A 15,229-nucleotide genomic window follows, 5' to 3' on the forward strand; every position below is an offset into this window, starting at 1 on the left:
TTCCAGGTTCCGCCATCTTTGAAATGTTCTCAATGTTCAGTACAGTCTCTGTTGACACAAGTCTCTTTCTCATCCAGCAATTCAGTTCAGCTGCTCTCTTAAACCGGGGGAACCTTTAACAAAGTTCAATTTCTTATCTTTTTAGATTAGGAAGACTTCCCTAGCTCTTCTTCGCTCTCCAACAGAAAATCCCTAAATTTATTCTTCTTCCACTCAATCCTAGGTTATCTTCTTTCAAGCTTTATATACAGCAATTTACAATCAGTCCAGAATAACTGCGGGTCCCAACAGCTGTAGGACCCCCTGCAAAATTTCAAGTTTGAGGGATGTCAGTTCTTGGGGAGCTGGTATAACTGCGAAAGTTGGGAAGTCCAGCGTTTCCAAAATCAGACCACGGATGATGCTCAGAAGTGGCGGATTCGGAATATTGATGGTCAATATTCCTTCGATCTCCAATCCTGGGATCTTCAACAACACTTCCACTCTTGGAAACGGAGAACTGCTGACCAGTGTGATCGATCTCAGCCTTCCCGTGGTCAGTAAACCTGTCATCAGTCACTGAGTATGCCCACTCTGGTGAGGCGTACTTCTGGCACGGCACTCTTGTCCTTTTCGATCGTCTCAGAGCACCTTGGGGTTGATCTTCGTCACTTTGCTCTGCTTCTGATTCTTCGGAAACTGGGGCGAGATCGGTTCTTGGTACTGATCTCAGGTTTCCCTGTCTTTGACTCACGGGCCAGACCTTTCCTGCTTCCGTGGCACCTCCACTCTGTCTACTGGTACCCTGTGCACTGCTTTCTTCTTCCGCAGGATCTGACTCGGTACTGCCCACTGCAGCTCTTTCTTCTTCTTCCGAGTCCGTTTCAGTGTTACTTTCACGTTCTCTTTCGGTTGATTTAGTGCACAACCAGCTGCGTCAGCAACCCCTACAGCTTGACTTGCCCTCTCAGATGGCTCTGCCACCTCAGCTGGGTTTTCGTTCTCGAGAGGGGCTGTTTCTTCCAAGGGTGCTGGAACTCTACGGGTATGGGAGGCGTGTATCCAGTTCGGAACTCCTCCACACTTCACTGCTGTGTTCGTTATTAATATGATCTGATACGGCCCACGCCAGCGAGCATCCAGGCAACTCTTCCTCACGTGTTTGCGCACCAATACCCAGTCCCCTGGGCACAAGTCGTGGCACAGGTCGCTTGCGGCTGGAACCGTTGCTGTCTGCACCTGCTGAGACACAGAACGGACCACGTCAGCCAGGCCTTTACAATAGTCCAGTATCATATCATCAGTGATATTAATCAAAGCAGTAGCAGGTATTGCTGGCAAGCGCATCGCCCTTCCCATAAGGATTTCATGGGGTGACAATCCAGTCCTCCTATCAGGGACACTACGGAGACTCATGAGAACCAAAGGTAATGCATCTGGCCACTTCAAAGATGTCGAAGAACACACTTTAGCCATTCGGGCTTTCAAAGTCCCATTTACTTGCTCCACAATCCCAGAAGCCTCTGGTCGGTAACTGCAGTGCAACCTCTGATCTCCATTTAAGGCAGCACAAAGCAGCTTCATGATTTCACTGTGGAAATGCGTTCCTCTATCTGATTCAAAAGAGGTCGGAAAACCGTACCTCGGGATTAGTTCTCTCAATAGTAACTTAGCTACAGTGAGTGTGTCACACCTACGTGTCGGGTAAGCCTCCACCTACCTGGAAAAGACACATACTATGACTAATATGTACCTCAACCCATTACACTTCGGCATTTCAATAAAATCCAGCTGCATTCTATTAAAAGGTCCACCTGACCTACCTATGTGACTCAACGTCACAGCGGTCCTCTTTCCTACATTCATCTGTTGACATGTAACACACCTCTGGCACACAGCTTCAGCTACCGTCCGAAACTTCGGATTGAACCACGTCTGACGAAACACTCGCATCATTGCATCTCTGCCAAGATGTACAGCACCATGTATCAATCTCGCCACGGAGTTCAGCAAACATTCCGGTAACACAGCTCGTCCATCATTCGAAACCCAAACATCCACATCTCCCTTCTCACATCCAGCTCGTCTCCAGCTGTCCCGCTCCTGATCGGAGACCCCGTCCTGCAACTGCTTCAGTTCCTCCCATGAGTCTGCCATAGCTAACATCACATCGTAATCTGTTTTCTATTCGCTTTCCACAACATGGTTCTCAGTAAAATTACATCCCTGTTCGGCACAATATTGAGCAACTTCATCTGCGTAATTATTACCCAATGACACAAAATCATTTCCTTTAGTGTGTACAGAACATTTAACAACAGCAATTTCATCTGGGCCTTGCAATGCTTCCAACAATTGTCGTACATAATCCCCATTTCTGATAGGTGAACCAGAAGACGTCATAAACCCTCTCTGGGACCATAGCTGTCCGAAATCATGAACCACACCAAACCCATATTGACTATCCGTGTAAATCGTTACACGGATCTTATCAGCAGCCAAACAGGCACGGGTCAAGGCAATAAGCTCAGCCACCTGTGCGGAGTATACACCTTCTAGACAAGCGACTTCAACCACCCCTGTGATGGTACACACAGCAAATGCTGCTCTCAGTCGACCAACACTGTCTCTGAAACATGAACCGTCCACAAAGAAAATCTCATCTGAAACTGGGAGCGGTTCATCGACAATGTCAGGTCTCGGTTTGGTGCATAGTTCAGTCACATCGAGACAATCGTGGTCCTCACAATCTTCATCATCATCTATTTTTGGAATAGGCAACAATGTAGCAGGATTTAAAACAGAACACCTCTTCAGCGTCACATTGTCTGCAGCAAGGATGACTTGCTCATAACGAGTCAATCTATTATTTGTGAGGTGCTGTGTTTTGGTCCTAGTCATCAACAATTCAACAGAATGTGGCACATGAACAGTAAGCGGATGACCCATCACAATGCTCTCACATCTTTCGATACTGACACCTGTTGCAGCAACGGATCTGAGACATCCGGGCAACGCAGAAGTTACTGGATCTAAAGTAGCTGAGAAATAAGCAACTGGTCTACAGACACCCCTGTGACTCTGAGTCAACACTGCTAATGCGCAACCTTCCTTTTCGCAACAGAATAAGGCGAATGCCTTGTTATAATCTGGCATTCCCAAAGCTGGCGCGCTGCATAAAACTTCTCTCAGCCTCAAAAATGACCTTAAGCAGTCGTCATCCCATGGTACCGGATCACTCACATCCTTTCGCGTCAGCCGCTGTAAAGGCTTCGCTTCAAAGAAAAAGTTTGGGATCCACTGGCGGCAATAGCCCACCATTCCCAAAAACATTCTGACTTCCCTCTGAGTCGAGGGAACCGGCATTCTCAGAATTGCATCAATGCGATCTGGAGACACCTTCCTCTTGCCTTTCTCAATTCGGTGCCCCAAGTACTGTACCGCGCTCAGACAGTATTGCAACTTATTTGGAGACACCTTGTGACCATTCTCTCCCAGGTAATTCAACAGAGCCACAGTATCAATTCTGCAGGCGTCCTCCGTCTCCGACGCAACAAGCAGATCATCAATGTATTGCACTAAAACAGAGTTTTGTAGCAACACAAGACATTCGAGATTTTTCTTCAAGATCTGATTAAAGATAGATGGGCTCTCGGTATACCCCTGTGGGATACGACACCACGTTAACACATGATTTTCCAGCCGAAATGCAAAAAGAAATCGGCTGTCCCTATGTAGAGGGAGCGAGAAAAAAGCTTGACACAAGTCAATCACTGTGAACCATTCAGCTTCACATGGGATCTGAAATAGGATCACAGATGGATTCGGTACCACAGGACAACATGGAACAACTATTTCGCTTATTTTCCGCAAATCTTGCACAATCCTAAATTTCCCACTTGGTTTCTGTAGTCCCATGATAGGCGAAATACATGGGCTACCCATAATTTCCATTAGTATTCCCTGCTTGATAATAGACTCAATCACAGGTTTAATCCCTGCAACAGTTTCAGGAGATAACTTATACTGGGGTGTCCTCGGAAACTCTACGTTTGGTTTAATCTGGATTTTCACTGGGTCTACTCCCTTGACTAAACCAATCTCTTCCCCACTAAGGTCCCATACGTCAATAGACACTGAGTCCCTCAGATCAAGTGGAAGCTCTTCCACTGTCAATGCTGGGTACATTTCCACACACACACGCTGATTCGCAACCTTAAAGGTCGCGTCATCGTCTCTCGTCTGTACCTCCACTCCTTTCGGGGTACAGTAGATCGTGCAGTTGAGCTTGCACAATAGATCTCTCCCTAACAGGCAAACCGGACTAGAATCACACACCACGAACTGACGTCGATCACTGAAATTTCCTATCCTGATTGGAATTGGCTCCGTCAGTGGACTAATCAGTTTCTTATTTGCCACACCAACAACCTGGATACTTTGTCCAGAAAGAGCTAGACCTGGAACCACAGCCGATCTTATAGTCGATCTGGTAGCCCCCGTATCAACCAAAAAGGTTGTAGGGTGACCATCAAGATCTGCTGCCACAAAGGGTCCTTTCTGATCTACCTCTAGGATGGCTCTAAGCATGCAATCCTTATCTCTCTTTGAACATGAGCGTGCCAACAGGCTTGTATCGTTTTCCTCGCTCACTTCAAACATTGGCATTTGCAAATAAGTTCGAGCTCCCTGCTGTACATTCTGTATTCTGGGTGGCTGGGGACCCTGCACTGCGGAACACCAGTCCCCACTTTTATCATTCTAGGTCTAGTCACTGTCGGTACCGCCTCCGTCCCAGGGACCTGAACTATTTCTCCTTCCAGCTGTATCTGATTCCATGGGTTCAGGGGACACTCGCGTCTCCAGTGTCCAACCTGGTGACACTGATGACATGCTGTGGTCTTTTTCAATGTCGCCACATCCATACCTGTTCTAGGGTCTATTGGTTTTGGCCTTCCCTGCCCCTGAACATTCTGATTTCCCGCCGGATAATTTCCCTGTCTCCTTACCAACGCTCCCCCCATTAGGCTGTCACTGAGCGGTTTGCATCTGAACAAGCATCAGGTTATCTTTCAGCTTCCTGTGTTTTGATTCAATCTCATCTGTGCAATATCTGGCGTACCTTAAAATCTCATCAACAGGCTTGTTCTGCCAACAAATCAAATGCTACTGTATCATAAGACTAACCTCCGGCCTCAATCCCAACACAAACTTTGAAAAAAACTGTCCCATATCTTTCGTGTCCAACGCATCTAGGCCACTGTACTGCTTAACAGCCTGCAAGAGTCTCTCATAGAATTCATGTACCGTCTCCTTAGGTTCCTGCACTGTTCTGTCTATCTTCACCCAATCGATGTCTTGTGGTGAGACTTTCGACTTCAACCATGCAATCACTTGCTCGTACTTCCTCATCACTATCATTGCCGGACCATTGGTGATCGCATTCCTATCAGGCTCGTAAGTCGGCCAATCAACGGCAATCTTACATGCTGCCCACAAATCTCCCGGAACTACAAAATCAAATAAGGTGTTCAGATCAATCCATAATACCTTCGAGATCTTTACAAAGCGGTCAACCTGCTTATACCACTCTGCGGGCTTCTCCCTAAGCCGGGGAAAATAATTCGTAAACGCCGCAAAATCACCCCTGCTCCAGGGTACATGCACGTATCCTCCATTCTGCACTTCCCTTAAAGGGAAATTCTTTATCTCCAACACCCCTCCACCCGGAGGTGGGGTCTCTCATATCGTTCTCCTAGAGCTTTTCTTCTTGGACCATTTTTCTTCCCATTTGTCAAGCATCATCCATGCACGCATGGCTGTGATCAGATCTCTGCTGTGGGCCCTCAATCCAGCAACCCTTTTCTCCTCCAGTTCCTGGTCACTGTACCTATGACTTCCTTGCAATGTTATAGTCTTGGACAGATCCACCTCATATTGCTTAGCCAATTCTGACAATTTCTCATGTGCAACTCGTGCTTTCCGAGTCACATCCTTCGCTACGAAGAGTAATTCATCTGGTCCATATATTAATATTCTCTCAAGGGGTAAGTTTCCACCTATTATCTCATCCACTTCCGCCTTTAACCTTACTACATCTATCATCCCCCTTTCATGGCTCCTCTCAGCACTTCTCTACAGCCTGCCCCTTCTCTATCGCTGTCCTCACATTCTTGCTCCTGCGACCTACTCTCTTCTGGTATGCACATTGGAGCGGACCGATTCATGAAAGTAACCCGCTCTCTTTCTGCTGTCATCACTGTTGGGTTTTGCTTTCTCACTGGTGGTACCCATGATCGTAAATCCGATCTCGATTCCATCAGAGACCTCGACCTCTCTGGTCTCTGTTCTCCTTGACTCCGAGATGAGTCTGACATGGCTGGCAATGGCGTACTCCATTCTATAGGGTTTGGAGCCCAAGCCATTCCACCCACTAAGCCATTTCCTCCCATTAGGCCACTTCCTGCGACCTCTCTCCTTACTCCCTCGGGTGTCTGTTCTGGGTCCGCAACCTCCTCTGAATCTGGATGGTAAATCGAGACAATAGGCCCAATAGTGACCGGTACCTTTAGAGCATCCGGTAACCTCACATCTCTCGCGACCTTTACGCTAGCCACAGCTCCTTGTACTCTCAGTTCCTATCGAGATCCTTCCTTCTACTCTCGTCTCTGGTTGGAAGGTTACTCCTCTAGTCTCTTCTATCCGAACCAACGTTTCTTCTGGGACCTCTGGGTTATACGGAGGTGGTCTCTGATAACAACCTCTCCAATAGGCTATCCTCAAAATCACTCTCATCCTCATCATCTAACCTTACGTTCTTTATCCCCTCCGAATTGATCAATAAGGGATACAGTCTATCTCCCTCTATTGCCTGTACCCTCCATCTTTTCTCCGCTGCATCCCATCTGGCATCCTGAAAAGCCCCGACCGACTTTTTAATCCTTTCCTGATTTCTTCCTCTTTCTCTATCATGCGCTGCTCTAATCCATGCATGTAGTGCTTCGAATTGTGTTTGCCTTGGCAAAGGTCGTAAAGCCGCCATCACAGACTTCAGCTGATACAACACTGCTAATCTGAATGAGCCATACCTCGGGAATGCTAATTCTCCTTCACTTTGAGTCATTTTATGCCAATTCTCAAGCCAAATTATCGTATGCAATCCCACATTCTTTGCCATGTAATGTGCTGGAGTATCTTCAGGAGGGGCTTCTTCTCCCTCTCGAATAACCACATGTTTGTCACCTCTACACAGTTCTCGAAAAACCTTAAAACACTTCATGATTGACAAAATTCGATCTCACACACTGTTTACCTCTTGATGTCGAAGCCTCCAATAACAGCGCGACTAACACCAACCAGCCTATCACAGCGCGACACTTCTCTGACATCACCTTCCCTCGTTCGCAGCAGTTCCCTTTCCTTACACTTAAGTCTCACGCCTGCCTTCGTCCCATTCATACACTGAAATAACCGTTTGTCCCAAATAAGTAACTTCTCTGGCTGTCCGTCCACAGCCTCTGACTGTTCGTCCACAGTCTCTCGAAATTGTTGACCTCGGTTGGCAACTGTCTGTCCCCGCCGGCCAGACAGATCGCCTCTGATAGGTTACAAATACTCAAATCCACATACAGCAACCCACGACCAACATCGAGTTGTCATGCACTCACACATTCGCCCCCCCTATCTCGGTCCAGGTGATCGATGGTACCTCACGATCTCCTTTGGGTGGTCAACAAAACCTACCACGGGTGTCTTCTACACCACAATTCCCGGGCTGCGCGCGCTCACAGCCTGATCTCACAATCACTCAACATTCACTCCATATCCGCAAGACATCACACAACAAATCAACACCACAATCTACAACATCTCATCCTATTCATACTCACTCCACGAACTGCTGCTTCCTGCCGCACTGCTACTCGCCGTCTATGTTCACCATCCGCCGTCGTCTGCTGCTCACGTCTGATGATTCACCATCACTTATCGTCTATGGGTCTCAAGGATCACTTATCCTAATCTAATCGTCCCTCGCTATCGGAAGTAACCATCCGTCTCTGCTACCAACTGCTGGGGCCCAGTTTCTTGTTTCTCAATTATCTCCAAGAACCCACTCTGGTCGAATGAACCTTTTTACTTGCCCAATAGCGTGGAGGGAGCAAACATAATTATCAGAGAATACCTTCTGCAATTTGACATAATTAAGGACCCGAGACTCAATCTCTAGTGCTCTCGGGATTTTATTATCAACATGAACATCTGCAGATATAAGCACCTTAGTACCAGGCACAACAGGTAAAAAGGCACTAAAACAAATGCCACTCTACGAAGAATCCGCATTCGGCTAAATATAAACAAAAGTACAAATTCTAAAAGCATGAGGTAGATAACTACCAAGCCAATGTCAATATTAGGAATCATTAATCCAAAGCATCTCTGTCCCTACTCTATGCTAGTTGGCATCCCTACTTAGCATTCCATTAAGACCCAAGAATCGTGAAAAGGTGTCAGAAGTGAAACTCCCTAAGAAGTCTTCACTTAGAGAGAGCTTGATCTACCATGCTCCTCTCCGCTCCTCTCTATCTCTCCTCTCCTCTCCTCTCTTCTCAACTCTGCTCTCCACCCTCGGGGCACTGTCCCTAATACGAAACCCCAAGACATAGAACACGCCCTCCGGCACACCTCCTCAACCAGGTCTTCTTCCAGTACTTTTCCATCCAGCGCTGTCCATCTTCCATCGTCCATCAGCTTGGCCTTGGGTCCCAGACACCGTCCGCGCTAGGAGTTGCGATTGGCACATTCCAAAGTACTCCCATGTCTGGCTTCCCCCATAATTAAATTCTTAGACAAAGACCTTTTCTACTAACGAACCAACTGTCCTTGCACCTGCGGTGAGATCATGGGATGGAGAAATACTTCGCATCTTTTAACTTTGCAATTTACTGCAGCCCAAAACCTCTGCTAGAATAAATCATTGCGGCCTACCGCATTCAGCTAACATAAGAAAATAACAGGCCTTTCTCCTCAACGATATATGTGCATTCGGGCCTCTACTCGGTTAAACACGCTATTAAATCACATCGTAAGCATTAGTACTTTTACTTTCACATACATGAATAAGCGACCCACATAAGTAACCTTTTAATCAAGTCCCACATTTAACTAATACATTGCATTGAACGAAAACTAATCATCATGTATTTTACTGAATACATTCACAATATAGTTTCACATTTCTAACACTTCTATGTTGCGATATAGCTGATACATTTCTTAATACATTTCGCACGACCCATCTAAGTTTACATTGATTATATGCGGGTGCCAACTAACAGTGAATATGATGCACCCCTACAAATTTCCAAACCTTTAGGCGCTACATCAGTGTTATGGGCCCCACCAATGAATGGATGTATGAATGAGTTAGTGTGATGACGAGTCTGTGACATAGGGAGAATATGTAAATTTGCCTTTTCCGCTGGAGCAGTTCCTAGACAATGGTAACTACCTTTCTTAGTTCATCAGTCCCGTTGCGACTGCAGTGACTACTTTTCTCATGAACCATTCCTGGCTCCCATTTCCTTCCAACACTTACTTTCCCACATGTCCTCTTTTGATGTATTTTACCTAATTTTCTTAAATTCACATTTCCAGCACCTCCTCTTTCTCCACCTTTTCTAACCCACCCAGTCATGCTAGCCAGTCCCAACTGTCCACTACCCAAACTACCCTCTACCCGTGAATACAGTGGTTTAACAAAAGCCCCTGCTGCGCCGTGGGGCGAGCTCCTCTGGCACTGTTTACAGGTGGCCAGCCCCTGGCCTGAGAGCTCCTGACTGAGTCGGGAGCCGGGGGGGCTCTCCATGTACTTGCAGCGGTGGCTCAAGTTTAATTACGCCACTGAATGAACACACAGAGACTCTCATTGGAGAATACAGGCAGGAGTTTATTAATTAATAATTATTCAAACCATAAATCATTGTTAAGAGTCATGCATCACTCATCATAAAGCCATAAATCATTGATTGTACCCCTAAATCACCCCCATAGAGCCATAAATCATTGATAAGAACCATAAATCAATGTCACTGCTTATTGGTGGAAATTCAGTTGTCACTCAACATTGGACTGTACTGTGAGTTGAGCGCAGCAGCTTCTAGGCTGCCCTTGCTATTGATGTCTGACCTTGAAGGCTCCTCAGGCCGTGGCCGGTCTGCGAGTGCTGTATATTTTACAACTACCTCCTCATCTCCTGTTCCTCCCCCCGATGCCTGCCTGTTAGGCATCCCAAGACACGTCAGTTTTCCATACACACCCTTCCTTAGGCCTTCCTGCCATCCTTCGTTGTTCTTGATAATGCTTAATAGTGATGCTTCCATCACACTAATTCTGGAAAGGTTCGCAACTATGAACTGTGACACGCAGGGACTTTGTTCCTTAGGTGTTGCTGGGTGTGACAGTTCAGGAATAGTGAACAGGCGTTGCTGGCCCATTTAACAGTGGTGGGATGGGGTAGGGTAGGGCGGGGCAGGTGGGGGGGATGGACAGACAAAGGGATAGGGAAAGTAAAAGAAAAAAATTAATAAAACCACTTACGTTGCTCTCGCCGCACTGCGGCGATGCTGTGAGCGCAAGGTAAGTGGTTTTGTTTCTCTTTTTATTTTACTTTCCCTATCCTGTTGTCTGTTCACTTGCTCCACCCCTGCCCCACCGCTGTTACCTGTGCCAGCTGCGCCTGACAGAAGGGCCATTTCCCTATTCCCTGCCTTTTACGGCCACTGAACTTTGTCCCCCCTACTCTCGTTGACCAGTTTGAATGGCGCATTCCAATCGCGTGGTCTGGATATTCGTGCGTTTTTGGTGGGAGGAGTACAAGAAGACAAGAACAAGAAGGCTTGTAACGCCTCCCAAAGCGAGGCTGCCCAATTCCCAAAGCCGCCGGTCCGCGTTCCAAATGACCCGAAACCACCTGCAAAAAAAAAGACAGAAAATTAAATGGAGCCTCCTAGCGAGGACCAGACGGATCCCTGTGTTGGCTGAGGGAGCGGCGTGCAAAGAGGCAGTCTTCGCCGTTCTCATAGAGTCCTGCCGGTAGCCGGTTCAGACCGGCCCCCGGCGTTTGTGCGACGCGTGCCCCAGAAGTGTTTAGTATCACTTCCGGGGCGCGAACCGGACAACCAATCCCTGACTGGGGTGCGCCCGCCGCGTCACTGCTGCACGCGACGGGCCCGCCTCCACATCGTCATCGGATGCCGGCCTATGCCTTACTAGTCAGTCAGTCAGAAAACACTTTATTCGATTAATTAAAATCATAAAAGTACAAGTTTCATACAATAAATAATACAATCATAAACATGATATATAGCAACAATGTTTACAACATAACCACAGAGTTAAGAATACCATACCTAGAAACAATCAATAAAAGGTCAGTCAGGATTAGACAAGCTGGGAAGAATTTTTGGTTTGCAACGCACGGCTGCCACCAAAACATTTGCCACGCTAGATACAGTGCGGATACTGCTCAGCTGCTGAAGAAATAACAAAGCAGGTCTAACTTGTAAAAAGCCGGCTTCCTTCAGAATTGGGAGCAAATATTTTTTCCGGCTAGCAGAATAAATCTCGCAAAACATGATAAAGTGCAATGTATCTTGGTGTGAGAAATTATCACATTGGCACGGCCTACTGCGTTCAGGTTTGCCCCAGGACGAATAAAAACCTAGTGAGTAATGAATCAGGTTAAATCTAAATCTCAGCAATAGAAATCTATGGTGTGGGTTGGAGACAATGCTTAAGTAGGGTTCCAGTGAGGGAGATAAGAGAAGCATATAATGCGCTCTAACACATGTGTGAGAAGTTGGCCTGCCATATGCTGTTCCTAGTTATAGGGACACCTTGCACCAGTCCAATTCGACTCTTAGTGATGATAGGTTTAAGACAACCTTTAAAGAAAGCTATCCTAGTGGTAGCTGTGGAGAGCAGCCTTCAGGCTAAGTCTTGAAGGAGTGTTAAGCTTATTGTTTTACCATAATAACCTCTTGAATAACCAAATGAAAGAGTAGCCCACACAGGTATATATATAAAATATATGTATTTATTCTAGACAGAATCCCACAGACACTTTATGTGGCTAGTGGCAAAGTAACAATTCAAACAAGCATTTATAAACACAATAAATAGCACAGAAATCAATGGGCCCCAGGGGGGGACCAAACCATATACTAAAATAGTGGTATAAGAACCACGACAATTCTACAGGCAATGCCTAGGGCATTCAGGATCGCTTGCCCCTTCAGAATCCACCCACAGTTAAGAGGAAGGGGACCCACGGGAGACGCGTGCAGTGCAAAGAGCTGCTATCGGGATCGCAATGTTAGCCTATGGAGAATGTCGCGGTTGAATATTTAAAGTTTAAGGACACTTCTAGCAACAGTACAAAGTTAAGGCTTGAGACTTAAGGCTTTGGAGAGCCCACCACCACGGGAGTACCGAAGTACCACTGTTACCTTGAGGAAATATGAATTTTATGATCAATTGTGTCCCCTATCTTAGACCCCAACGGCTCCATGTACATGCTACAAGTACATGTATGTTCCCTCCACTTCCAGCTATGAAGACGCAAATACATATGCGTCCAACGTTAACATGTCCTCTTTCAGATCCACCATGAATGGGTCGAATATTCCGTTCCTAAGTATGCCTTGCCACCGTCTTTATATGGTATACTTTTCACGTTTCTCAGTTCTGGCAAGGTAGGCCCTGAATTCTGCCATCGAGCCTTTTCCTGCTTTCTGCCTCTGAATGCTCCAGCCTGGACCTGCATCTGTATCCATGACCTTTGTCTTACTTCCTGCGCGGCTAACGGTGCCTGGCCCGGCCTGTTGCCTGCCAAGACTGTATTCAGCCTTCAAGTTATCTGCTCCTCTCCTCGAGAAATACATTCCTGTCTAGTAGTTTAGGTAAACATCCTTCCAGCTACAGAGCAAAGGGACCGGCCTTACTGTCTCCGTGCAAGTAATTCATGGCTTTTGTTGCCATGGTAGGCCCATGCCCCCTCGCATCTCATTTAGACACGTAGACGCTTATACACGCACTAGTAGTTAGTATAGGATAGCCTCTGCCTGAGAGACCTTTCCGTCCAGATAATACAGTTCCTTAAACACAAGATATTAGATACGATTTGGGATTAGGTTGTTCTGACATCCCAGACTTCTGTCTCCTCATGTAGGGCTAAATGTCAAGTCCCCTTCACCCTCCAGTTACACGTCAAACACACGTCATGCTACTGCGCGCACCTCTCTGCCAAGTATTTCTGCTGACTTTGCAGGATTCTCTTATGGATCCACCCACCTGTGTCATCATCATAATGACGTTTCTAAGTACACGCCTATTGTAACGCCTTTTCACTACGTATGTGTATTCTTATCTCTCTTCTCAACTGTCACGCCTTCTGCATATGTATTTACTGTAATGCATTGACTATATATATGACAACCTGTCAATAAAGTATTGCCTCTATCCCTTCCCGAACCTTCGTGGTGACGGAATCCGATTGCCTGGTTCGAACCAATTCCTTTGTAAGGAATAAACCCATTTTAAAACCTCAAATACCACGGATTCTGCCTCTTATTTTTACTGAGTTATTCTTATTGAATTTTACCGCATAAATTAAGTCTAGGTAATTAAATTTACCACATAATTGGCGCCCGAACAGGGACACCTCTCACACCTCACGCGCCGGAGGTGCGTTGCAGACCCGGTCTCCTGCCACAGCCGGACGGACAACTACGCGTACCCGCAGGATTTCCTGTATCTCCCTCAGGCCAACGGGGGTGACTGAGGCTGCGATCAACACCCAGACGAGGCGGTGAGGAGTGCGGAGGATCCCGACCAGAGCCTAGCTGAGAGAGCAAGATCCGAGGTATACAGAGGCCCACCAGATTCCGAAGTTCCGAAGTAACTAAGTCACGAGTCGAGTCCAGTCCAGGTTGGTCTAGTCCAGACCAGACTTTCCGAGGCCTTCTGTTCCGTTCCGTGCTTCCCGGTGAGTACTGTTGCTGGGGACGCATCTAGACGTGCGCATTGGTTTGTGCCGGTCAAGACGGGTTTGGGTACACAGACCTGGTCTGCACTGTTTCAGCAGTGTATCTGTACTGTTTAGCAGTATATCTAGTATTATGCAGATAACTAGTTTTTCTAATTATTATTGTTCGTTTTAAAATGTTTTAATATGTTTTAAATGTCGTGGTATGAGTGATTGTTCGATCTTCATTACTGTGTTTATTGTATTAATTGTGTTCAAGTCCGAGTAAGAACCAAGTAGTAAGGTTCAAGATGCCGTTATTCTCGAAATTAAGACAGATAAAAACTAGAAAAGGGATACTCGAGGAAGCCGTTCCCATTCCACCTAGGGACACTCCAGGGTACTTTATGTACCATAAGCATGGCCTAGATGCCGTATTATATCTCGAATTGTGGGTAGACTACACCAAGGATTTAGCAGAGAATCAGAGATGGCCCACTACTGGGACATGGGATGCAGATTGCATCATGAGAGTAGAAGAAGCATTATGGAAAAAGAAACCCAGACAGTCACAGAAAGATGCCATTGAATTATGGCGTAAAGAATCGCATAGACGCACAGAGAAAGCGCTCAGAAAAGAAGAGAAAAGTAGGGAGGATTCAGACAAAGCCCGAGAAAACGTATTGATTGGGGAAGGTATCCGAGTAAAAGCAGAACAAGTAGACAGGCAACGAAACACTCTTATGAATGGTATGTATCCTCTTCTGGCCGAGGGTTTACCTAAGGCCACCCCGGAAGTACCGAAAGATCTGCCACCTCCATTGCTTCCGACTAAATTGCACCCCAAGACTGCAAAGGACATTTTCCTTTCTTCCTATTTAGATGATGTAGCCCCCGAATATGTTAATGCTCCGCCGCCACGCACACCACCTGCTAATGGTGCTCGACCCCGAGATAATCCGCCCCCGTTTTTGCAACAACATACTCCTCCGCCCGTCCAAAACCTTCCGCCCGTTCCTTCACTTCTCCCTGCATCTATTCTTCCTACCTTACACCCAACGAATCCTTTTGGACCTAGCACCTCAGGAGGTGCGACAGGAAGTTTTCATACGCCGCCATCAGTGCGTCGATTGACTTATAGGGATCTAGCACACCAACGTACACCGCAAACAGCGAATTATGACATACTTAAAGAACCTCTTACAGATTGTAGATATGATCCAGTAC

Source organism: Triturus cristatus, chromosome 3_2, assembly GCF_964204655.1.
Source record: "Triturus cristatus chromosome 3_2, aTriCri1.1, whole genome shotgun sequence".
In the NCBI taxonomy this organism is placed as follows: Eukaryota; Metazoa; Chordata; class Amphibia; order Caudata; family Salamandridae; genus Triturus; species Triturus cristatus.